Below are 26,693 nucleotides of genomic sequence, written 5' to 3'. Positions count from 1 at the left end.
TACACACAACTGATGGATCATTGAACACCACCTCAAAATCTAATGATGCACTATACAGTGGCTAACTGAACCTAATAAAAAATTAAGAAAATGAAATAAAATGAAAAAAAAAAAAAAAAGGAAAGAAATCCTGTTATTTGTGACAACATGGATAATCTTGAAGGACATCATACCAGGTGAAATAAGCCAGACAGGAAAGACAAATATTGCATGGTATCACTTACATGTGTAATTTGAGAAAGTAAAAATAAAATAGAAATAGAGAGTAGAAAGTGGTCACCAGAATCTGAGGGGTGGGAGAAATGAGAAGATGTTGGTGAAGGGGTACAGTTATAAGAGAAATAAGTTCTGTGGTGTCTGGGTGACTCAATTTGTTAAAATAAAATCTTTTTTAAAAAGATGTATAAGTTCTGAGGATCTAATGCAGAACATGGAGACTAGTCAATAACACTGTATTATACACTGAAATTTGCTAAGAAACTGTAACTTAAATGTTCTCACCACACACAAAAAAGTAGGTAAATATTTCAGGTGATGGATATGTTAATAAACTTTATGAAAGGGGGATTCTTTCAAAATACATACACAAATCAAATTATCACATTGTACAATTTAAGTATTTTATAATTTATTTTCCAATTATACCTCAATAAAGCTGGAAAGAAAAGAAAAAAAAAAACCACCATAATGGAAAAGTTGTGGTTTTAAAAAACTTGTGGTGGTGCCTGGATGGCTCAGTGGGTTAAATATCTGACTTCAGCTCAGGTCATGATCCCAGGGTCCTGGGATCGAGCCCCGCATCAGGTTCTCTGCTCAGCAGGGAGCCGCTTCCCCCTCTCTCTCTGCCTGCCTCTCTGCCTACTTGTGATCTCTCTCTCTCTGTCAAATAAATAAATAAAATCTATAAAAACTTGTGGACCTACCCTTCATATATACCCCAAATTCTACAATAATCAAGGTCATATATTATGCAGAGTGTTCCTCCCTTGGGGAAAACCTTGATCCTTTTTGCTTTTGTCTTTCAACAATATAAATGACTGTATTCCTTAATAAACAAGATTTACTCTTGATGTGCTTCATATCATTTAAAAAATTATTGATACTGTCTTTTCTATTTTGGCCAACTATTTGGGAGACAGAAAAATTGCCAAAAAAATTGTCAAACATACCATGTTTTATTTATTTTTTTAAGACTGTATTAATTTATTTGACAGAGAGAGACACAGTGAGAGAGTGAACACAAGCGGGGAGAGTGGGAGAGGGAGAAGCAGGCTTCACATTCAGAGGGAGCCCAGCACAGGGCTTGATCCCAGGACCCTGGGACCATGACCCCAGCCAAAGGCAGACACTTAAAGACTGAGCCACCCAGCCATCTCCCAGACCATGTTTTATTTTTGCTTTTCTCTCTCACTAAAACAGGTAGCATTGTGTTACATATGTTCATTTTCATTATCAAGGAAATGGGAAAATAATTTCCTGTAACTATGGAACACATTTGATTAATTGAGTCACAAAAAAACCTGAAGATAAATAATCCATACAGGAACAAATCCTCCCATGTCATTCACTGTTTTGCTGTATGCTTTGGTAGCCTACTAAATGCCAGGTATTTCTCTAGACTTTAAGTCTATACCTGTGAGCAAAATATGTATAATATTTATATAGTCCAGTACATGAGATAGATGATATGCTGGGCAATTGTAATAATAGAACAACTTAGAGGTAAGCACAAAGATCTTCAGAGTACCAGTCTTTTATTGTTAATCCTGTGTTGATTTTTTTTTTTTTTTACTCTTGCTAAACCATCAGTATAGGGAGCCAGATTTCTGCCATGGAAAACGACGCAATGAACAATTATTAGGAACACTGTGAAAGTTTAATGAGGTCATCTCTACATATTAAAATTATGACACATTTTTCTCTCTTCTTTCCTTGAATTTGTTTCCCAAAATATGCAAACTGAGAATCAGAAAATCGAAAAGTGATACATATAATCATTTGTCTATCTTATGTTATGAAGATTAAAGAAAATTAAATAAGGCAAGGTTAGAACTGTCATTTTCATCCACCATTTTTACTTTGATGTATTTTCCAAGTTCCTGGGATAAGTTTGTATTTCTTTAAAATAAGGGAAGATATATTATTTATTATAGCCTAAGGAAGGAAATTTGAGATGAAAAATATTAACATTTCATTTGTAAGTTTTTAACTTTTTAATTGCAAATACATATGTATGCCTAATTTTTATACTTTCAATACTTTTGCATAAGGATTTTCCAATTTTTAGTACCAGCATTGAAATGTCATTTGAAGTTCTTCATAGGACTTCTCTGTATGGATATGCCATTATTTACTTTTCCGTTGCTCCAGACATGTGGCTGTGATAGCCTTTTTCCCCTTACAAACAGCATGAACAGTTTTTCCCTAAATATTTGTCTGAATCTCAGAATATTTCTTTATGACAAACTCCCAGATCTAAGTATATGGGATTCATGGACGTAAGCTTTTAACCCTTTTGAGAAATAGCCAAATAGCTGAATGTTTTGCATCTTTACAGTCTTTGGGCTTGTGTGCAGACTCTGCTCCAGATGGGAAATAACTCAACCCCTTCCCATCTCACTCTCTTGCCTATAAAGTCCAGCTAATCTCACTGCACAGTCTTGAGGAAAGAATAAATGAGAGGATGTATTCATGAGATTCCACAGGGGACTCAGCACTGAGCAAATGATCTACAATTATCATTTCCTCTCCCCCTTGCCGTGAAGAGAGCTATGCTTGCGTAGTCCCACTTTTCTACCCCAGATCGTCTCCACAAACCGCTTTTCATGAGGCAATCAGAATGCCCCTGGAGCTCTGTGTTTTGTAGCTCAGTCTTCCTTTTTACATTTCTTATTCCCAGCTACATTGCTTGTGTCCCATCTATATTAGAAGGAGCTTATCTTATTTCTTCACTCTATAAATAACAGACTGCTGATAAGAATAATAATGGAAAGTCAGACTGGAGCAGAGCTGAATCAGGGAGAAGTAAAGGTAACATTGAGTGAACTTCAACAGGGAAGAAAAGATGCATAGTGGATAAATGACTCTATACCCAGAGGTAATGAATTTGAACAAGCAATAACTATGCAAGGAAAAAGAAAAGAAAAAGAAAAGAAAAGAAAAGAAAGGTCAGTATGAATACAGAGGAGTGAAAAGAAATCCTGGAATAGCAAGAGAGCCAAACAGGGAGCAAATAAATGGGTCTTGAGCTAAGAGAGTTTAAAAAAAAAAAAAAAAGAATCTAGGCATGCTGGACTGGGGAATCAAAGACAGAGCGAGCAGGGATGAGGAAGGTAGAGTCCCTTATGAATGCCTTTCAGACACAAAAGGAAGACCAACTCTGTGAAAGAGCCAGTGATGCTTGGAGAGAGCTGTGCTGATAAGATATTGATGTGTGAGTCCCAGAGAAACCAGACAGGATTTTAATCACCTGCAGATAGACACAAAGAACAAGAGTAAGTATTCAAAGTCAATATCTAAAAACAACCACAAACTTATGTGAAGTTCCCGATTGTGTATAGCCCTTGGTGGGAAGGGCTGAACACTAAGCAAACAACTGTTTAAAAAAAAATAAAATTCTAAAAGTGAGTACAGCTTTGATGTGTGTCCAACCCTGAGTGGTCCATGATCCCTAGTTGTCCCTGTAAGTAATAAATCTAAGTCTATATGGTTGACTTCTCCTTCTCTTCCTCAGAGAAGGAGGGTATTAATTATAGGAGTGTATTAATTATACTTCCTCAGAGTGTTTTAAGTGTATTAAGAAAAGTGTGTATTAAGAGTGTATTAAGAAAAAAAAAATAACCAGTTGTGAAGATCTGATTGACTTTAAGTGAATCATGAGCCAGGCAACATCTCATCCAGCAAGTAGAGAGATGCTATGAGGTGTTGTTGGAAATAAAAGGTTTTTATAGACTAGAGGGTGGGGCAAGGACATTATTAACAAAAGAAATGAAAGATTTGTTTGAGACCAGGTCATCTTTTTGAGGAAAGTCAAGGGCAGAGTTTATAACATGCAGATGACCTCACTAATGACGCTCAGGACATTTCAGATTGACTTTTAAAAGGTCACCTTCTTGGGATAGGTTAATACTGTAATTAAGTCTTAGTTTGCTGTTGCGGGGGTTGGGGAACAAATGAATTCACCTGGGGCTTGTAGTTTCTTTTTCTTTTTTATTTTTAAGATTTTATTCATTTATTTGACAGAGATCAAAAGTAGGCAGAGAGTGGGAAGCAGGTTCCCCGCTGAGCGGAGAGCCTAATGCTTGATTCCAGGACCCTGAAGTCATGACCTGAGCCAAAGGCAGAGGCTTTAACTCACTGAGCCACCCAGGTGCCCCATAGTTTTTTGTTTTTGTTTTTGTTTTGTTTTGTTTTTTTTTTTTAAATAGGGTGAAATCCCTTAATGAATTTTCAATGGGTTCTTCTCCCTCCAAAGGAGGCTACCTAATGGTTGTTCTTGAAACATAGCTTGGAGAATATCATCCCCATTCCAAAACCTTCAGTAGCTTGCCACTATCTGCAGAGTAGAGCCCAATTCATGGCCTGATACCAAGATCTCCACCACATAGCACTAACTGACCTTTCCATCTGAACTGCCCGTATTTCTAGTTAGGTGTCTTAGACTCTGCAATCTACAGTTCTTTCAGTTGTATGTAAGCAGATGCCACTGCTCCCTGTCACTGAATACACTGAGAAGAAGAGTCCTTTTATCAGGCTTACTTCATGTGGATGATCCAAACTCTAAGTGCATGCCCATATTAACTCATATGATCCTCCCAGCAACTCTATGAGATAGAAATCAGTTTCCTCATCTTACAGATGAGGTAGAAATCAGTATTCTCATTTTACTACAGAAGAGTTAAGTAATGTGCAGAAAGCATGTGCAGTGAATTCTGAGTCATTCGTCTTGCAAAGCCTATGCTTTCATGACTATGTGTTACTTCGATCCCCAATCATTTTGTTCTTCAAATGTTCTTGAACCAAAGTGTTAGTTCTTCCCTAATATTATATACTGGTACTTGGATGATTTGGGCATGGCTTCATTCATGTTGGGTCTTTAAGATCAATATTATCATATTCTCTTTGGAATACTGAATTCTGTTTTAAAATATCTCATGCAGTTACCTCATGCTGTAAGTTCCTCTGAACATGTTTTCTCTGAAAAATAGAAGAACTTGGTCAAAGTTTTCTCCTTGGACTTTGGAGTCAGATGGAACCTAACTTCAATCTCAACTATGCCACTTTCCAGGCTGTATATACTTGAACAAGTCATGAAAATTATCTGTTCCTTGCTCTCCTTATCTGTAAAATGAGAATGGCAATATTTTCCTTGTCAACCCCTTAGGGTTGTTGGAAGGATCAAATTAGATGATAAATGGGAGTGTGACTCATAAGACATAAAGTACTACACAAATATTCAGAATGAATATGACATAATCGTGCCATAGTACTTCATAACCCAGGCACATACAAATACTATCTGTAATCCTTGATTGGCCCTTTGAGGCTTAGTTATGACCAAAATACCATCAGGTCTTATAATATATATATATACATATATATTTGGATATTGAAAAACATTTCTGAAATGCTTCAATCCTAGGTTGAATTAAAGCTCAGGGATTTCCTTATCTGATCCAAAGGTGAATCATTATTCTAGGATTCACACATGACTTTATATTTTTCCTCATCCTTAGTGTTTCTATCTCTATAAATTTGTGAAAAAGAAGAATGTTAATAAGAAAAGTCAAACCAATGTCCTACAAGGTGATTCATTTCCAGATCCAACAGAGCCATCCAGTAATATAGAAATAATACATTTCCACTAATTTATTGGTTTGCCAATTAAAAAGTAATTTGTTAAGATTTCATTATAGCATCTCCATTATGAAGAAGGCACAGGAAGTTTTAATTTTTTAAAAGCTGACCTTGCTATATTTAATCTAAGAAAATTGGGAAACATCAGGCTTCTAAAAGTTTGTTAAAGAATTTCCAGGCCAGTTTCAATCTCTTTTTTCCTCAAAATTTGAATGGGCAGGGGCCAGGGAGGGGCAATTTGCTTTTACTTGACTGATTTGCATGGGTCAGGAAGATGACTTAGTTCTCAAGGAGGGATATTAAGAATAAATCTATAATCCAATGCTGATAGCAACAATGTTCATTTTTCAGTCCTATATATGACATGATTTGAATTTATTTTTACATCCACTATTATGAGAAAGATGACATTAATCCCATTTATTCAGTTGAGTAAACTGAGGGTCAGTGGGGTAAAATGGCATGCTGAAGGATCCAGGACTGAAAACCTAAAAACTGAGCAAATACTATAAATATCGGAGTAAAGATATATAACGAAATCCTTTTATACACAATATCTTACCTCCTTGACAATAGTTTGAAATAAATCCAATGATTTACTTTTGAAAATTGAAGACACTGAAGCTATAAGAATTAGGCAGCTTCCCTTGGTCACCCTACCATTGAGGGCAAAGCCAGGAGGTAAACAGGGCTTTCTGCGTCTAGAACCTTCCATGATTCACAGGGCCCATGCATTTCCTTTTGGATATTAGGATATTCAAATTGTTCATGACTAGAATTCTTGAGAAGAATATGTCAGTGTGGCCAGAGCAGGATATTGTAGCCAGTTCTGCAGAGCCCAGGGCTTTCCTGAAGGCCTGCTGGCAGCTGGATTTCCCAAACAGCCTGTTTTGAATACCTTCAACTGATATGCTCCTGAACACAGAGGGGTCATGTGGCAATCCTACAAACCTCAGAAGACATCATCCACTCACCCTTGAGATGTCCTGTGTGCATGTTCTCTCTGCAAAATGGAAGACCCTTTCCGGGCACCTGGGTGACACAGTCAGTTAATCAGCTGCCTTCAGCTCACGTCATGATCCCAGGGTCCTGGGATTGAGCCCTGCCTCCAGCTCCCTACTAATTAGAGAGCCTGCTTCTCCCTCTCCCTCTCCCTCTGCCTGCCACTCTGCGTACTTGTGCTCTCTCTCTCTCTGTGTCAAATAAAGAAAAAAATATTAAAAAAAAGAAAGAAAGAAAAAGAAAATGGAAGAGATTTTCTATGTGGACCAAGATAGGAGTGTAGCCTCAGGTAAGCAGAGCTGGAAGAGCCATTCACAGAGCCACATGGTGCAGAGGACCATCTTGTTTGGTGCTAAGGAGGGAACAATCACAGGACTCCACTGCTTAGATACTCTCTCCATAGTCTCAGCTTACCTCTTACCATGGTTTCCATGGTATATACAAGAAATGAACTCACTTCCCCAGGAGGATCACCTGCTTTGAAAGTGGGGTGCAGCTCTAGAGATCTTCTCTTTGACTATTGGTCTGGGGGACTCTGGGGACCTCGGTCTGCCCCATGTGCCAATTAAGTGGCAAGAGCTTTGGCTGTGGAGGAGACACGGGGCAGTGCTCAGTCCTGGTGTAAAGTTAGCTAGCTTCATTTTTAAGAATAATTTACTTGATTTCTACTTGCCCCATGGGTTCTGAAGAGGACATTTTCCATCTAAGTAGCGCCAGCTATGCACATTACATGCATGTGTCCTGAACTCCATTCTCACTCTTCTGGCCTTAGGGCAGAAGTGTTGACCTGATTATTAGTGTTGTGTGATCACACAGGGACCATGTTTCTACTTTACTCTCAGCCTCTGTCTTTCCCTCTCTCTGTCTCTGTTTCTGTCTCCCATTTTCTCTCTTAAACTGCAATGTGTATTGAAAAGTATGGGTATTGGTTTAGATGTTCAAGAACAAACTAATCTTGAAAATGTATATCAGGGGCATCTGGGCAGCTCTGTGGGTAAGTGTCTGTCTTTGGCTCAGGTCCTGATCTCAGGGATCCTGGGATGAAGCCTCCTCAGCAGCCACCCTGCTCAGCAAAGGGTCTCCTTCTCCCTTTCCTTCAACCCCTTCCCTGCTCTTGACCTCTCTCTCTTAAACAAACAAACAAACAAACAAACAAATAAATAAATAAATGAAATCTTACAAAAATAAAAATAATAAAATTTATATCAATAATTTTTCATATTTTCTACAAAATTTGCACATGTTATATTAGATTAATATTAGATACTTTGCAAATTGTATTGCTATAGAAAATGGCATTGTTTTCCTAATTGGTTAATTTGGCATATAAGGGCATTGTTTCCAGCAATGTTGTTAAACTCTGTAATTGTGTTTAGTAGATGGTCTAGAAAGTCTTTTCATTTTCTACGTTGACAACCTACTAGTCTATTAATATTGAGGTCAATTCATTGCTCCTGTGTGCTTATTTGGGATCTTTGTAAATTATTCAATTTAGGGTAGACTCAGATTCCTCATTTTTAAAATGTGGCTGGCATGAATCTCACAGGTAAACTATGAGGATTAATGGAGATAATGGACTCCAGTACCTGGTTCATTTCAAGACTTTGAAAATAAGATCTTTTCACACTTTAATTTTTTATGTTTCTGGAAAAAATTTACACACATACATGCTTGCATTTATAAATATGGTGTAGACAGAATTACAAATCATTCATAAAATAATTATTGAGGATTTTTCTGCTCAAACTTAAATACCATGGCTTCAACCTTAGACTGAAAAAGAAACCATCTGAGTTTAGAAGACAAACCAGGAACCAAGAGGGCATTAAAGATGGACTTAAAACCAGAGTGATAATAAGGGCTCATCCCACCAGGTGGGTTCAAAATGGACCAGTCTTCCCCAAATACATGGATACCTAGCAAATGCACTGATGTCTATGTAATGTGTGACTCTGCACAATGCTCAGATGTTCTCAAATGCACTGTATATAGTGCTGGACTCTACAAAATGCCATTCATAACCATACACAAAGATTCATAGTTCTCCATGGATAGCTGTCTAGGAAACAGAACTCCCAGTCAAACAGCATGCTTAATTGTTACCAAACACACATCTATAAACAAATACAGGTCTGTGCATAGAATGCATAATTTCCTTCAAAATAGTCAGCTATTCCCAGTGTATACAATAGTTAGAACTGTGCAGTCTTCTCTGCTTTTACCCTCTGCCTGGGAGTGGAGTGAATAGATTGGGAGCCATGTGTAGTGTTAGATGATTGATGAGACATGCTTACTAATCCTAAACTCTTTTGCATGATTCTCAATTGTCTCCAATCTACAGATGAGGAAAGGAAGTCTCAGAAAAGTTTGGGAAACTTGTTAAAGATTCCCAGGCTAACAGGTGGCAATATTGCCTGGTAAGCGCACATCTGAATGTAGCTGGCATGTCCTACATTGAGTGTCTGGATGAGTCCATCCTAGACATGAGAAAGATCAAGACAAAGGCCTCGGTCAGGAGGAACACACATATTGTAGAATCAGAAAGCAGTTCAGCTCAGCAGGTACAGAGAACCCATGAAAAGATCTAGTGAGGGACACAAGTGGAAAAATAGAAGAATTAGACTAAGGATTCTTGAAGATAAAGAGGACCACATGTTTTCTTTGATCAGGTAGTCAGGGCATAATATTGGTAGTATATCGGTTCCAGTGCTTACTATGATCCATTCATTGTGTTTCCAAATGAGATTCTTAATTTTTCTGAATCTTGATTTCCTTATCTTTTAAACATGAGGCTAATAATGGCATCTATTGATGAGAGGATGAGATAATTAAATGCTATTATTACCATTATTACTAGAGAACTGATTTCAACACTACAACTTTATATATAGGACAGTGTGTGGGATATGGATCAAGAAGCATTCAGTAAAATGCTATGCCAACTAAATTCTAACTGTGGTTATTCCCAGATGATCAATCTCTTTGGCCCCACTGATCCTTATATAAGATGGAGATGAACATAAACCATGTCATGGCTGCTGCACAGGCTTATCAGGATCAGATAAAATTACAAGGAACAAAAAGTACTTTCTATGATAGAAATTTTCACCCTCTGGCATTAATCTTTACATATTGAGTTACCTGGAATTCTTCTTACATGTGCCAACCTTCCTCATTTTCCTGAAACCAAGGCATTTTCCTGGACCCAGGACTTTCATTGCTAAAACCCTGTGAGAATCCTGAGAAAACTGGGAAAATTGGTCACCTTATTCTTCTCCAAGGATCAGAGGAACTAAAGGGCTATTGAAGAAGTAGTTGCTATGGACAGAACCACAGGAGGTATGTCAATAGAAACTGTGGGAGAAATTGTCTTTACCAAAGCACCATGTCACCATGTCACCAAAGCACTTATTCACAACTGTGACCTATTGAATACTGCCCATGCTGTCGACTGGTTACAGAACCTAGCCAAGGTCTGTCTGCACCATCAGCAGACTCTGGGCCCGTTGGATCACCAGGAGCTCTGAGATTCACATGGGACAAAGCTAGTCCTGATCAGTGAGTTCCTTGAGGTCTTCTTTCCCTAGAGATCCCTGGATGATCCTACAATTTCTCTTTTTGTGCTCATGAACAACAGGTCCATGGAGACGTTTTATAAAAACAACAGAGAGGATGCGGGTAGGAGAGATGAGGTGATTAAGTGTTGGACATTGGGGAAGATATGTGCTATGGGGTGTGCTGTGAATTGTAAGACTGTAAGATTGTGTAAGACTGTATACAGTATAAGACATAATTATGGCTGCATAAGACTGTAAGACTGATGAATCACAGACCTGTACCCTTGAAACAAATAATACACTATATGTTAACTAAGAAATAAATAAATAAATTCCAGTTACTTAATATACAGTGTAACATTAGTGTCAGGTGTACAATACAGTGAAAAACAAAAAACAAACAAACAAACAAACAAAAAAACCAGTGCTCCAAGACTAAAGAACCTTCAAAGCCTCATACATTTGATTCAAGGCACAAATCTCTCATTTCCTGTTTTGCATCTTGTTTTTGCTTCTCTCTGTACCTTCCCCAAAGTGATGGTGTTCTCAATTCTGTGCTCCCTCTTCCCTGATCTTCAACAAGGAGCTCTAGATAGCCATTCAAACCTTCCTACATTGCCCCTTACTGCAGAGCTACCTTCTCAACATGGAGCCTGAATGATCTCAACTTGTTGACTTTCATTAAAAAAATTAATTTCCTCTGGTAATATATGTTCATGGTTTAAAAATGAAGACAAAAATGTAAAATAGGGCTTGTAATGGAATGCAACGGTTCTTATCCTACACTTCCTTACTTCTAAGCCCACCCTGCAGACGTGCAAAGCTAGTTGCTGACTTTATATTGCTCTCTCCTGGTTTCTCTTCTGCCATGCTTGATGTGTCTAGCTCCTTTAACCCCCTCTGCTTCTCTCACCCTCTTCTCCCAATTATCACTTTGTCCATGTTTTTTTCCCCCTCAATTTATAAATGCACTTTAATTTTTTCTTATTTACCAGATATAAATGTGCCTCTGGACTCACCATTTGCATAAGACTACCAACATCCCTCCCCTCTCTTCCACCCTATCCTTGCTCCCGCCTTCCAACTTCCATTATCTTTATTTTTTCAATGTCAAAATGCAATACCTATATCCTAATCTGTAACCACCTTCCTTTCCTCTTTCATATGTTGATTCTAAATGTTAACAATAGATAATTTCCATAATTATGGCTGCATAAGTATCACAGAGTCAATAAACCATGACTTATTTCCTTTCTTGGTCAATGTTTATTTTACTACACTTCGCAGCTTGCTTTGGTCTATTTATTGCTTTGGTCTATTTATTTATTTTTCTTTCTTAAACTATTGGTCTTAAACATAACCTTCTGGTTTTTGCTTGATTAAATCATTGTATCATCTGTTCTTTTAGGACCTCTCTTTTTTCTAGTAAAACCATTTTAGCAAAAATGGTTTAAAGGAGGTCAAATTTTAGTCTTCTTATATCTGAAAAAGTATCTCACTCATTGCTACCTGCCTAAGTAAATGTTAGTTTGGGTAGTAAGCTGCCACATCAAATCCACATTGTATTGTATGTTCACTTCAGATGCCAACATCCGTTGTCCTTCCAGGGTTCATCTCCTTAACTCTCTGAACAACAGATATATTAATATCAGTAAGGTTAAATGTGCTTAATATTCAAAGTAGAATGGGATATGCTCTGCAGGAAAGCAGAAGAATATCAGAAGTCCTCATCTATTCTCCATAATTATATTAAAGGATAAGTCATTTTTAAAAGATTTTATTTATATATTTGACAGAAAGAGAAAGTACACAAGCAGGGGGAGCAGCAGGCAGAGGGAGAAGCAGGCTTCCTGATGAGCAAGGTGCTCAATGTGGGACTCAATTCTAGGACCCTGGATCATGACTTGAGCCAAGGCAGATTCTTTTTTTTTTTTTTTTTTTTAATTTTTTTTTTTTTAATCTATTTATTTGATAGAGATCACAAGTAGACGGAGAGGCAGGCAGAGAGAGAGAGAGGGAAGCAGGCTCTCCGCTGAACAGAGAGCCCGATGCGGGACTCGATCCCAGGACCCGAGATCACGACCTGAGCCGAAGGCAGTGGCCCAACCCACTGAGCCACCCAGGCGCCCAGAGCCAAGGCAGATTCTTAATTGATGGAACTACTCAGCTGCCCCTAAAAGATAAATCATTTTAAAGCCTAGACATCGCGGCACCTGGGTGGCTCATTTGGTTAAGCCTCTTCCTGTGGCCCAGGTCTAATCCCAGTGACCACATCATGTAGGGCTCCCTGTTCAGTGGACAGTCTACTTCTCCTTCTCCCTCTGTCACTCCCCCACAACTCTGGACTCATGCACATTCCCGCACTCTCTCTCAAATAAATAAAATCCTTAAAAAATTACTAAAGCCCAGACATCTGCTTATAAACTTCTATTTTTATTGCTTCTATGTATTCTAGCTTTGTGGTTCTCAAACTTGAGAGTGCATAAAGAGTACATAAGAACTACCCTGCAGGATAAATATACAAAACTATATACTGAGCTTTAGGAAAGCAGTTTAAGGGGTTTTCAGAGACAACACTTAACTATTGAATTGTTCTCATTCTAAATTTCTTCTTTTCACATTTTAATATCCAAAATCATGATGTGTCTTATAAAACAATGACATTTTACAATTTTATCATGTTCCCTTTTTACACTTTTTATAGGTATATAAAATAACACAGCTTCCTAAAGTTAATGGTGTATTAGATACATTGAAATACGGTAGACTTCATAAGAGAACACAAGAGAATTGGAGAAGTATTGCTTTTTTTGTGGCATTTAAGTATTCACTCTTGCTCAACAAAAGCTGATGTCAGTCATGTTTCTCTTTAGGTAAATTTAGCATCTTTGTAGCCTCGTGTTTGTACATATCACAGTGCTGCTTCAAATGAGAGTCATTTGCTGTTTTCCTTCACTACATTTAGTGATTAGAGGCCTCTTTTAATGTGAAATGCCATGTCATTCAGTCCTTGTAAACTATGTTCTGTTATTCCTTACATAATTTCCCCTCCTCTGTTTTCAGTGTTTTCTCATTCTAGAATTCCTATATTCCTCTATTAATTAAAGCAGTAGACTGAACACCCAAAGAAGAAAGTATTGAGATATCCCGAGTCCAGTTCTGTAGGATATAGATCCAGAAATGGGATTGCTGGATTATATCATAGTTCTGTTTTTTCATTTCTGAGGAAACTCCCTGCTGTGTACTATAATTGCTGTAGCATTTTGCATTCCCACCAGCAGTGTTCAATGTTGCAATTGGAACTCTTCCTTACTTCTGTTTTCCATCTACCCTGGTCTTGCTCCTGCATCAGAGACGTACATGTCTGTCTTATCTGCTTTTCCTTGTTTCTATAGTCGAAATCACACTGCTTATGCTTAGGTCCTGTGTATTCATATTTTCTTGACATATCATCATATGTATTTTCCCATGTCATTAGGATCTTTTAAACATGATATTTAATAACTCCAATTCTACTCATGAATTTTACTAATATGATAGATTTTTTTCCATTTTCATTCTATTATAAAAGCCTCATTTGGGGCAGAAAATATATGTGCAAATATCTGATTTCTTTAAAAAAGTGAATTTCATTTTATACAACAACCATTTCATAATTTTGTTTCCTGTACTTGTTGCTGAAAGTACTACTTAAATGATTTTTTTTTTCAAGAATGGGTCAGAGAGTCATCTTCTTATAGAAGATTGATTTTTTGTGCTTCCTTCATAAAAGACTACTTGTTAAGATGAAGGATTCTTGGGTCATGGCCATTTTCCCTAAAAATTCACCAGCTGTTGCTCTGCTGTTTTCTCTTCTCTACTGTTGAGATGATAAGGCTGAGGCATCAATTTAATTTCTCTGGAAGTAACCTACATTTATCTACCCTGGAGGGTTATGGAATTTTTCTTGGTTTTTTAAATTATTCTTTAATCTGATCAGAAAGTGGTCTATTCATTGTGTTTCCTTAGAATGTAATGAGCTCTTAGCTTTCTATTCTCAGGTATTATTTCTCCAAGGGAACTTTAATTTCTCACTGATCTTAAGACAGCTTCTAATGTTCCACTAATATTCTCTCTTTGGTCAGGTTTCTATTCTCTCCTCTCCAAACTTCTAATTTTCTTTGCCATGATTTTCATCCTTTGTTCTTTTGTTTTATTCTGGGAGATGATTTTCAATCTTTACTGCTCTACAATAATTTGACATTAATGCAATGCCGGTTCTGTTAATTATTATATCCAAGATAGGATTTAATTTTGCATTTGGTTTTGCCATCACCTTTTATCTCATCCATATCTCTTTCCACTATGTTTTATTATCTGCTCTTCTTACTGTTTTCTTTCAGGGTCCAGCTTTCTCTGATACTCAAAACAGAGAAAGTACCTGAAAAACCACCAAGGCTCCCCACCTTCATCTCTTTTAACCACAGCTTCTGAAGATGTGTGCACAGTAATAACCCTGTGAGCCTCAAAGTCAGAGGAGTACAGATTTTAATTATGTAGAAATTTCATGTGGAGCCACCTTGGGGACTAGACTTCCATTATAATTAGTGATATTTGGGAGATATGAATTCAGATGCAGATCAGCTGCTTAGTCCAGGAGGGCTGATATTGAGGAAGTTTTGCTAATGATAATGCCTCATATAAGGGTCAAATGAGCTTTATAAGTTGAGCCAAGGAAATAAGAGATTATTAGTAAGCATTAGGGAAAAAACAAACAAACAAATAGGATTTAAGAGTTGAGAAAAGGCAGGTAAAACAAATAGAAGAAAGGTAACAGTTTTGTCAGACCACTTTGGTGGGGGGGAAAATGAGTAAAAATGTCTCAGTGCCTTTTTGTCTACTGGCAAAAGTAGGAGCTGAGCTTGGCTGGTGACTGAGGAGACAGTTGGTGGCCAGCAAGTCTCTGGTCTTCTCTGGCATGGAATTGATATGTCATCCCTGACCATGGGCACTGATCTACATATGCCCTCTTCTCTTTTCTTCAGTGATTCATTTTGTTGTTCAACACTTTTTTTGGCCCAATGATTATTTCAGTATAAAAGAAATATAGTACAGGTTCCTCTCTCCATCCAAAAAACCAGAGCATTCTTGTGAAACCTTTCATAAGCTAAAATGGCATAAAGCAAAGAGGAAATTACCACTAACTTATTTGAAGACATTTTTGGAGTGTTCCCAGACTTCCCAAAATCACCTTTTGTAGGCTTTCCTGATGCCTTAGGACAGACACATCTTGCTAATGGATGCACACAACAAATGGAAAGAAAGCTCAGAGGCTCACAGACACAGCCTCAGAGCTCTAGCGGCTTGATGAGAGATACTGTGTTCCAGGGGAAGGAGCTGGGGAGGGGGCATTCTCTCTAACCCGTGGAGATGCACACTGACTCTCTATGGGCTCATTTCAGTCTACAACAAACACTGAACACTATTTTTGTTTTGTGCCTTTTTTCAGAAAAGAAAAATTCTTCTTTGAATTTCTTTTGGTTAGCAAAAGCAGGTACTAATGTAGGTCTTTTGTAAAATGAAGTTGCCTAATGCTGACTTCGAAAGTAGAATATACCTGTATTGTCCCAGGGAGAATTGTGATCGATCTTTATCAGAATTATTGATTTTTGGTCCGTATTGCCAGAGACTGTCCACATGGTTTGATTAATGGGTGGTCATTTCATGTGTGTATGTGATGGAAGTAGAGTTTAATATAGAAATTGATCTAATAAAATCTCTGCTGGCTTCAGTCCTTGTCTCTCTAAATATGGTCTGTTATTAGTTGCTTTCAGGACATAAAATGGTACTGCTTTAAAGTCTTCTTCTCACCTAAACTTACAACATCATTTGACCTTGTGGACTGTGCCTTTTATATAAAATCTAAGCTCTTACCCTCTGAGGTGTTCTTAGGGATTGCATACATCCTTTTCTATTTCTTCTCTGCCTTTTTGCTTTGTTTCTTTTCTTCTATTTCACCAGTTGTTTCTCAATATTGTCTCTTAGCAAACTTAGATCCTGCCCATCCCCCACTTGTGCCTATACTAGGGCAATTCACTAATGTGTATTTCAAAGTACAGAGCCCCTTTCTCAAATCATGACCTGCATATCTAAATGTTTACTCAACATTTCTTTTTGCATTTGTTAAATGTGCCTCAATCATACAGTCCAAAATGAACTACTTCATTATTCCCGAACAAACATGGACCTCTTTTACTGCTCTTTATTTCATTACAAAATGTAACCATCTATTGAATTAAGAAATCCAGAAATCTAGGAGTCTTCCTGACACTGCCTTCTGTCTCTAAGTCTCATAGATAATCCATCACCAAATACTGTCAAAATTTCCTCCTCAGTACTGCACAAAGCACCCCACTAGTTCAAGTTAATGAGATTCTATTACCAACAGTGCTTAAGTTGCTTACTACCATCCATCCATCCCTAGAAATCCAGCTGCAACTGTGTGATGGTTTAAAAACTTGTATCTGCTCACATTCCCTGGCTACCCAGGTAAAGACTTTCAGATATCTATCTTATAACTCAGAAGATAAAGCCAGCACTCCTTCCTGTGACTTCTAAGGTCACGTCTACCTCTGACCCTCATCTTCTGCCATCTTCTTGATCTGTAAGCACAGGGAGCACTGGCATTCTTTCTGTTTCTGCTGCCTGCCTTGCTGCTCCCTGATCTAGAACCTTTGTGTTTGTTGTCCTCTCTTTTTTTCCCTCTGACAATGATCCAATCCTCCTTTAGATTTCCCTTCAGCTATCATTCTCCTAGGAAGCCCTTCCCAGCCCCTCGAGGAGGCCAACTTCTCCACACCCAAAGCATACGACTCTTCTTTACACAGTGTTTTGCCCAAATTTTGTGCTTGTTTATGAAAATATTTAATGTTTTACATGGGATTCCGTGAGTGCAAGAACCATTTTGCTCACCCAACAGATATCTTGATACCTGACTCATAGCCGGATCTCAAAAATGCTTATTGGAAGAATAATGAATGAATAATAATATGAGTGAAATACATTTAGCACATATTGCATCAACTCTTCAATACAACTCACATCTGATATTGATTTTCACTTATTAATTCTAAGAGTATCTCAGAGCAAAGGTAATTACCCTCACTTTTTGGCTGGTGAAGCTTAGTAGTATATTGCATTGTAATGAGAACTAGTAAAAAGATGCTTTGTTCTTCCAGGCCCTAAATCTCTCTTTGTAAAGGCAGGAAACCTGTTGGATGTGTTTCTTTGCAATTCTTGCTAAGGAAATAACATTTCTAAAAATGCCTATCATTTCAGTCGCACTGTTAGACACTTTTATATAGGTTCTATTTAATGGCTCTATGATCTTATCAAATAGGTATTGTAAGTTCCATATTATAGGTACAGTGATTAAGAGTCAGAAGCTTTAAGAAACCAAGGTCAAATGGCTTTCTTGGGGAGATGTAGAACTATTCTCCATTAACTAGAGCTTTTGATGTTAAGTTGTTAGGTAAACAGGCTACAACAGGCTCATGTTTATTCTGGAAGATCTTATTTGTCGACTTAAAATCTATTTTACCTCCACTGAGATCAACCTTCACAGCCCAGTAATAATTCCTTTTCCTAAAACCAAAGTGACAGCCTTATTTGAGATGTGTTGACAAGATTTCTAATTCTGACAGAGGGTCCCTCCTCTTTCCCTTTGCTTTGTTCTCAGTTCCATCAGTATAAAATGAAAGGAAAATAAATGAACCCTTAGACATTGATCATGCTGTGATTTAATGTATTTCTGATCCTACTTAGTTTATGAAAATAGACAGAAACCTCAATTGATATCATTAAATAAATTATTAAAAATTGTGACAACTGCCCTAAGAAAGAAAGCACAGAAAACAGAACTTTGGCAGGGGAACAAGAATATAATGATGTTTTACTATAATAATTACATATATATCAAGATGTTAATAGAATACCATCCATGCAAGACTGGTGTTGGTGACTATTCTACAATCTCATGACTTCAGAACAGGTCTCCTCAAATGAGCCACCAAATATTCAAGTGACTGGTTCCTTAAACACAGATCTACGAAGATGAAACTCTATTGTATATGCCTGCTGGTCATACAGAATCAGAAATGTAGAACATATTAACAAATTCATTTAGCAAGTGATTTTGGGGGGGGTGCGTTTCAACTATGTGGTAGAATGAATTTAGCCTTTGACATCAAATTGAGCTTGCTTTGCCATGGACAAAGTGTGACATTTTTCATTCATTGGAAAAATCCAATTCAGATCATTTAACTCCTTTGTAAGGGTTCTCCATTTCTATCAAGGTAAAAGACAAAGGTACTTAATGGTTTAGAAAGCCATATATCAAGGATTGACATTCTTCCTGTAAGGGCTATAAAGTATATAAATAACTGAGACGTTATGGGCCATGTGATGTCTATCCCAACGACTCACTCTCCCATTGTAGTATGGATGTACCATAGACAGTATGTAAACTAAAGAGATCTAAAGAGATTATATTCCTCAATGTTTCATGGATTGAAGGGGTAGCCATCCTAACGTAAAGGGTCTAGCTCTCTCAAACCTTTCCTTGATGTGCTATCAGCTGTCTGTAGAGTTTTTGAAAATAATATTATTAATGGCATATTGATATTAATATATTGATAATAACAGTTACCCTAGCAATGTTGTGGGATGTGCTTTATCTTGTTTAATCTTCAATATAATCATGGGCCTGGTAGCAAAATTTTCAGTTTTCAGAAGAGGAAACTAATGTTAGGAAAAGATTGACATGAGCATGGTTATAGACACTATGTATGGGAGCCATGACTCATACCGTATCTGATTACAAAGCTATAGATCTCAATTACCTCATCTTCAAAATGAGGGTAGGTTAGGTAATTTATGCTTGGGTATTTAAAAATACTTCCAGTGTAGGATGAAACGGACTATGGTTCTGCCTCAGACCTATGCAAAGCACTCTGTGGGAAGTTAATTTGTCCTGGAGAAGAATATTGCTTCCCCAAATCCCCATTATACACCTCTCTCTGGGACCTTCACTTCTTGATGGAATCTGCTAAGTCACTTTTAAAGGGTGCAGCAGAGATAAGTTAGGCCTTTTTTTCAGTAACTTAAGTACGTTTCCCAATTTCTACTAGTAATTTCTTTGAACATTCTTTACTCAGTTTTCATCCAGTAAACACAGGGAGAGGAAGAAAAATGGCACATTGTTCTCAAAGGACAACTCATGGGTCTAATGCAATCTACTTGCATTCCTACTATTCAGTTCAGTTAAGCTGAGAGGGAGGTTAGTTGATCCTAGCAAGGTGATTCCACACCTTTCTATAACTTCTGCAGCTTTAGATTTGTCTTCAACTTGATTCCACAGATGTGTACTGAGGATCTCTTATGTCTCAAATGTCCTTCTAGGCGCTTGGGTTATGTGAGTGAATAATACGTATCAACCCACTGCCCATATGGAGAGTCTCCCCATTCCTTTGGGAGAGGTGGATAAAGAGTGAAAAATACATGTGATAAATAAAAAAATTATAGTTTGTTTAAAAGTTATAGAGAGTATCATATGGATGGCCAACAGACACATGAAAAAGTGCTCCATATCACTCGGCATCAGGGAAATACAAATCAAAACCACAATGAGATATCACCTCACACCAGTCAGAATGGCTAAAATCAACAAGTCAGGAAATGACAGATGCTGGCGAGGATGCGGAGAAAGGGGAACCCTCCTCCACTGTTGGTGGGAATGCAAGCTGGTGCAGCCACTCTGGAAAACAGCATGGAGGTTCCTCAAAATGTTGAAAATAGAACTGCCCTATGACCCAGCAATTGCACTATTGGGTATTTACCCTAAAGATACAAATGTAGTGATCCAAAGGGACACATGCACCCGAATGTTTATAGCAGCAATGTCCACAATAGCCAAACTATGGAAAGAACCTAGATGTCCATCAACAGATGAATGGATCAAGAAGATGTGGTATATATACACAATGGAATACTATGCAGCCATCAAAAGAAATGAAATCTTGCCATTTGCGACAACATGGATGGAACTAGAGCGTATCATGCTTAGTGAAATAAGTTAAGTGGAGAAAGAGAACTATCATATGATCTCCCGGATATGAGGAAGTGGAGATGCAACATGGGGGGTTATGGGGTAGGAGAAGAATCAATGAAACAAGATGGGATTGGGAAGGAGACAAACCATAAGTGACTCTTAATCTCACAAAACAAACTGAGGGTTGCTGGGGGGAGGGGGTTTGGGAGAAGGGGGTGGGATTATGGACATTGGGGAGGGTATGTGCTTTGATGAGTGCTGTGAAGTGTGTAAACCTGGTGATTCACAGACCTGTACCCCTGGGGATAAAAATATATGTTTATAAAAAATAAAATATTAAAAAAAAAGTTATAAAAATTATGGAGAAAAAGAAAACCAGAGCAAGGTAAGGGGCTAGGTAATGGTACAGAAGAAAGCTAGATTAAGCTCCCTGAGATGTGAGATGGTAAGAATTGTCCAAATTTGGAGGAAGTGAGAGAGTTAGTTATGGAGATACTTCGGTATCTGGAGTATTCTATGAAGACAGAAGTTTGTGGGGGTAAGGAGAAGGGGAAATTGCATGGTGTGTTTGAGGGACAACAAAATGGCTTGTGTGGTTGGAGTGCAGTAAGGAAGAGAAAGAGTCCTAAGAAATGAGGTCAGAAAAAGGAATGAGGAAACGGGCTAGATCTTATAGGGTAGAGATTAGCAAACTATGACCTATGGGCCAAATCAGGCCCACTTCCTGCTTTTATAAGTAAAATTGTATTAGAACACAGCCACATCTACTTGTTTACATACTGTCTATGGTACATCCATACTACAATGGGTGAGTGAGTCATTGGGATAGACATCACATGGCCCATAACGTCTCAGTTATTTATATACTTTATAGCCCTTACAGGAAGAATGTCAATCCCTGATATATGGCTTTCTAAACCATTAAGTAGCTTTGTCTTTTACTTTGATAGAAATGGAGAGCCCTTACAAAGGAATTAAATCATCTGAATTGGATTTTTCTGAAGACCACACTAGTTTCTAGTCAGAATGGACTCTAGGCAAGTAAGGACAAATGGTGAGATACCATTGAGGAGCTATCATAACAATCCAGGGATATGATGGTGATTTGGATCAGGGTAGAAGTAATAAGAAAGTGAAAAGGAGTCAGAATCTGGATATATTTGACATGTACAATAGCCTATGGGTTTTCTAGATAGGAAAGGCTAAAATTTTGCAAAAGTAAGAATTGAATAGGAGTACATTTGTAAGGTTTGAGCTGGATACTGGGACAAATACTGGGACCCAGGAAAGGGGATTCACCTAAGCTCACTTCAATGCTTTGAAACAAACAAGGAGCATTCCTGTGATGCCTAGCCCAGTGGTGCATTTGCCCACCCATCTGAGCATACTTTCCTGGCCTTTTCTCTTTCCCCACATCTCTTTGGCATCTGGGACAAGGGACCATTGGCTGTACTTCCTTCAGAGTCTTTGGTTCCTTTTCATCAAGTTCAACTCTGTGTTCCGTTAACTCAGGGCCTTGCTTTCTGCCTATAGAAATTTATTATCTGGAACAAAACATGCATATGCAGTCAGGAGACCTGGCTTTAATTCCTGGTTCTATGACTTTGGCAAAGCTATTTAAACTCTTTGCACCTCAATTTTCTAACCAATAAAGCAGGGGCCTAATTGTATCTATTCCACTCTGTTGTTGTGATAATTAGCCATAATCCTTTCTATTCAGTGATGTCATAGCAATTAGTATCTGGCACATAATAGAATTACTACAAATCTATGGATGATTTTCCCATCATCATTTTTCGTTTCGGGGATGTATTCTCTGATCTGTATGGGGAGGGTGTTTTTCTGTTCTGCACAGCCATCCTGGTGTCAGGGATGTCCTCAGTTCACCCTGGCTGGTGGATTATTGCTTGCAAATTCCAAACTTTTACAGACGTGCTGTGAGAAAGGATCAAGTAATATCACAGGCCTGGCTGGGAGACTGCAGAGAGGACATCCTGACTCGGGTTATTCATGAGGTGCTGCATAATCAGGGTCTGCAGACAGAGATACCAAGTGCAGGGAGCGGGTTCAATTAAAGAGCCATGCAGTGAGACAGCCCTGCTAGGGAGGGCTGGAGAAGATGAGCAGTTTCCAGAAGTAGATTCTTGGCCGGCTGGAGTCACTGCTGATGGGTTGGATTGAAAGTTGTATGGGATTGGAGAGACACTGGGGAAGTGGTAGCAGGAGCGGAAAGTTTTTAGTGGGAGGGAAAATGACTTGCTGAGTTCTCTCTGATTGAAAATTAAATCTTTTCCAAGCTTTCTAATGGCACAGTCTAGACAGTAAAACCAAACCATGGTGTGAGCCTAATTGCATGGTCTGCTTTTCCCTTGTCTCCTTCGAGAAGCTCTGGAGGTGTGAATGGGTCAGTAGAGTGTGACTTTAATTTTTATGCCTTTACCACTATATATTTTTCCTGTTTTCAAGGCAGTGCATGCTCAAAGAAAATTCAGAATCAGAGAAGTAAAAAGAGATTCTCTGTCTCCTTACCCATATATCACCACTGTTAGCATTTGGGTGCTCTTACTCCAGTTTATTTCAGACATATAATCAGTAGACACCAAATTTTTAATTAAAGTTCCTGAGATTTTCCACAATCACATTTCTGCTCCAAATCACATATTTCACAGACTTCTTCTCCTAAGAAATTTAGCCCCCTGTTAAATTTTACTTTTTTTTTTTTTTTTTTTTTTTGCACTTCACTGGATGATACTTTTTTTTTTCAGGGAAATAAACTCATTACTTTTCAAAGTTGCTGCTTTACACAATAAGTTAACAAAAGCAAAACTTTGTGACTGGGAATGTTAGGTAGGTTTAGTAAAGTCTACAAAATAGATTATTCTGCCATTTTTCAGCAGCATCACTTATTAATATGGATGTGATCTTGGGGTTCACATATCCACAACTATCTACTATCATTTATACACATTTTTAAATACACATACACAGGTATGCATAAAGAAAATTGGTAATAGATATGTACTTCTATATCTTTTTTTTCCCCTTTGTGACCATGACAGAACAATTTTCTTGATAAAATTAATTGAAAACTCAAGCTTTTAAAACTGCATAGTGGTGATCCGTCATTAAGGGATTACTCATTACACAACAATGTATTGAAAGATATTTTGAATGTTTAGATTTGGGCTACTGTAAATAGTGTTGGAATGTACATTATTATAAATAAATGTTCATTGTATCTTTCATATTTCCTTAGGATAGATTCTTAGCAATGAGATTAATGGTTCAAAAGGTTTAAATATTTTAAAACTTTTTCCTCTTTCCATATATGTGTGTGTATATGTGTATGTTCCTCTCTAGATGTATATTTATAAATATATAAGATATATATTTATCTATTTATCCATCTAGGGGTCAAATTGCTTCCTAGAATTATTGTGCAAATATCTCTCCTCTATCCTTGAGTCCACTGTGGGCATATTCTTGGTCCCCTTCTCCATCAACATTAGTAGAGGACAAAAGGCTTTAAAAGAGCTGCAAAAAGAAACAAACCAAAAAACTGCTACAACAATTTGACATAGAAACCTCTCTTTCATGTTTCTTCAGTTTCCACTTTTGTTACACTGGTGAAGTCTAATACGATCCTTTCATTTATTAGCTATGTTTTCTTCTGTAGTGTTCTGCTCAAGTTCTTTGGACATTGATTTTCTTGAGGTTAAGTGCTTCTCTAATTGATTTTTATGAGCTGTTTGGACACTAATGATATTTTCTTTTTCACTTCTATGGCAAATACTTCATGAGGTTGTTTCGTTTCATTTTTTCACACAGCATCTTTGACATTTAAAATATGCATTTATTGGGGCACCTGGGTGGCTCAGTGGTTAATGCCTCTGCCTTCGGCTGAGGTCATAGTCTCAGGGTCCTGGGATAGAGCCCCGCATAGGGCTCTCTACAGCAGGGAGCCTGCTTCCTCTTCTCTCTCTGCCTGCCTCTCTGCCTACTTGTGATCTCTGTCAAATAAATAAATAAAATCTTTTAAAAATTAAAAAAAATATGCATTTATTTAAATCCATTATGTCTCCTTAGCAATTTTCCCTAAGGTTCTCAAGACTCTCATTCCCAGATCACTCAAATTCTTACCTGTATGTAAAAATACTTTCCTGCTTCATTTGGCCATATGTTAATGCACTGAGGAGCTAAGGGGGGAGATGCTGGAGCAGTAGACAGGTGCCTATGCATGAGAAGATACTGAACAATTATGAAAGAAGGACAAATGGCCTGGAAGTTTCATTTCTTTGAGTCACTAGTAAGAGATTTTGCATTTTGTTTTGTTTTAAGTAACAGTCATTGCTTTAAACTGGCTCTTTATCATCTCACTCTGGAAATATTACAATGGCTCCCCAATTTTGCCTCCTCACTTCCAGTCTTTTCCAACACCAATCCCTTCAGTACATTAAAGCCAAAGTTAAGCTTCAAAAATACAAATCTGATGTTTTCACTTTCCTGTTGAACTCCCTCCCATCAGCATTCATGTGCTATGTCCTGGCAGGTATCCTACCCCGAACCCTGGCCTCTACCTCCTACTCCAGCCTCCCTTACACCTCTCTTTCCTTCACAGTTGGCAGTGTCCTATCACTGGGCTGCATTAGACCTGCTGTCTCTGCTCATGGTGTTCCCTCTACTAGAAATCCTTTCCTTTATTCTCTTATATTCCAGCCAGACAGCATCTCCCCCAGAAAGCAGCTGCTTGTGTCTACACTCTGCTATATATTCCTCTTCTTTCTGTTTGTGACACCCTAGTCTAAACAGTCTCTTAAATGCAAACATAAACAATTCATGGCAAGACATTCAATTAAGAAGGAAAAGACAAAGTGAGGGCCTAAGTCAACGCTCTGGGTGCTCTCAAAACAAAAACAAAAACACAAAAACAAAAACCTTGGCAATGAAGATGAAGATTGAACATATTTTTAAACATTAACATTTATTTTAGGGAGCACAGGATAGAAAGGCATTTAGATGTGTGCCTTGCCCCTATCAGAATGTGAGTTCCTGGTGGGCAGTGACAGTATCAAATACCTTTATGGTTCTGACACCTACATGAGGCTTGGCACATCAGAGTCCTCAAACAGCGTTTTGATTCATTGCTCTGATTTCTGAAAGGTGGCAGGTTTCCCATTTAATTATTTCCCAGCAAACCAGTCTACAGTAATTCCAGGGCACTATAAAGGGTAATGTGATCATCTCTGATCATCTTTTACACTCAAGTTATTATTGAGCAATTCATGAAAATGTGCTGATTAACAAGCCACCAAACTGAAAGAGATTGCTCTTGGTAAAACACTTTTTAAAGAGTGGGTTTTACAGCCTGGTAGCCTAGAAGACATGTGCCTCGAGTATCTGACAGAGATTAGTCTTTGAAAGTGTGGGTGGTGTAATGACAAGCACCAGGAATGTGCTCAAGGGGAGAAAAATAATTTGAGGGTTTTTTGTTGGTTTGCTTGTTTCTTTGATTTTGTTTGTTTTTTGATAGAAGAATGTTGGAAGAACATGAGCAGAGTCATAGCAAGTGAGGCAGCTACAGAGGTAGATGGTGACCAGAGGATGGAAGAAGTCTTGTATCTCACAAAGAGGATGGTGGACTCCATCCTGATGATGAGAGAGACATGCTGGTTAAGGTAACTGAGTTGGGGAATGTTACACCTTTTCCTTATGAAGAAATGACTCTGGCATAACATAGGTGGTGGACAGAGGCCTGTCAAGTCCAGAGGTAAGAAGAGTAATGGTAGGCTGACATGTCAAGAAGGCAGATCTGCAGGCATTGATTCTTGAATGGTGTGTACAACAGCAAATGAGGGAGTTGACATGTGTGTAGATTGAACAGACAAGTTGTCTTTCTGAGTCAGGTAGTTATTAAGTGAAGCAATTGACAGTGGGATTTTGGATCAATCACTTGTTCACTCAACAACTATCTGTTGAGTGTGGATTATATACAAAGTACTCTTCTGGCCTGAAAAGGGTAGAAGAATGAAGACACTGCCTTTATTCTGGAGGAGATATTGGTTAGCTATGAAGATAAACAAGAGCTCAGCTAAGAGTGACCATTTATCCGCAGTGTGCTGTGTATCATGTTTTATGATGAATTTTCATTAGTTCTTGCAACAACCTCACGAAACTGGTGATGTTATTACTCC

This window comes from Mustela nigripes, chromosome 1 (assembly GCF_022355385.1).
Source record: "Mustela nigripes isolate SB6536 chromosome 1, MUSNIG.SB6536, whole genome shotgun sequence".
NCBI lineage: Eukaryota > Metazoa > Chordata > Mammalia > Carnivora > Mustelidae > Mustela > Mustela nigripes.
Note: the sequence above shows the minus strand (reverse complement) of the source record.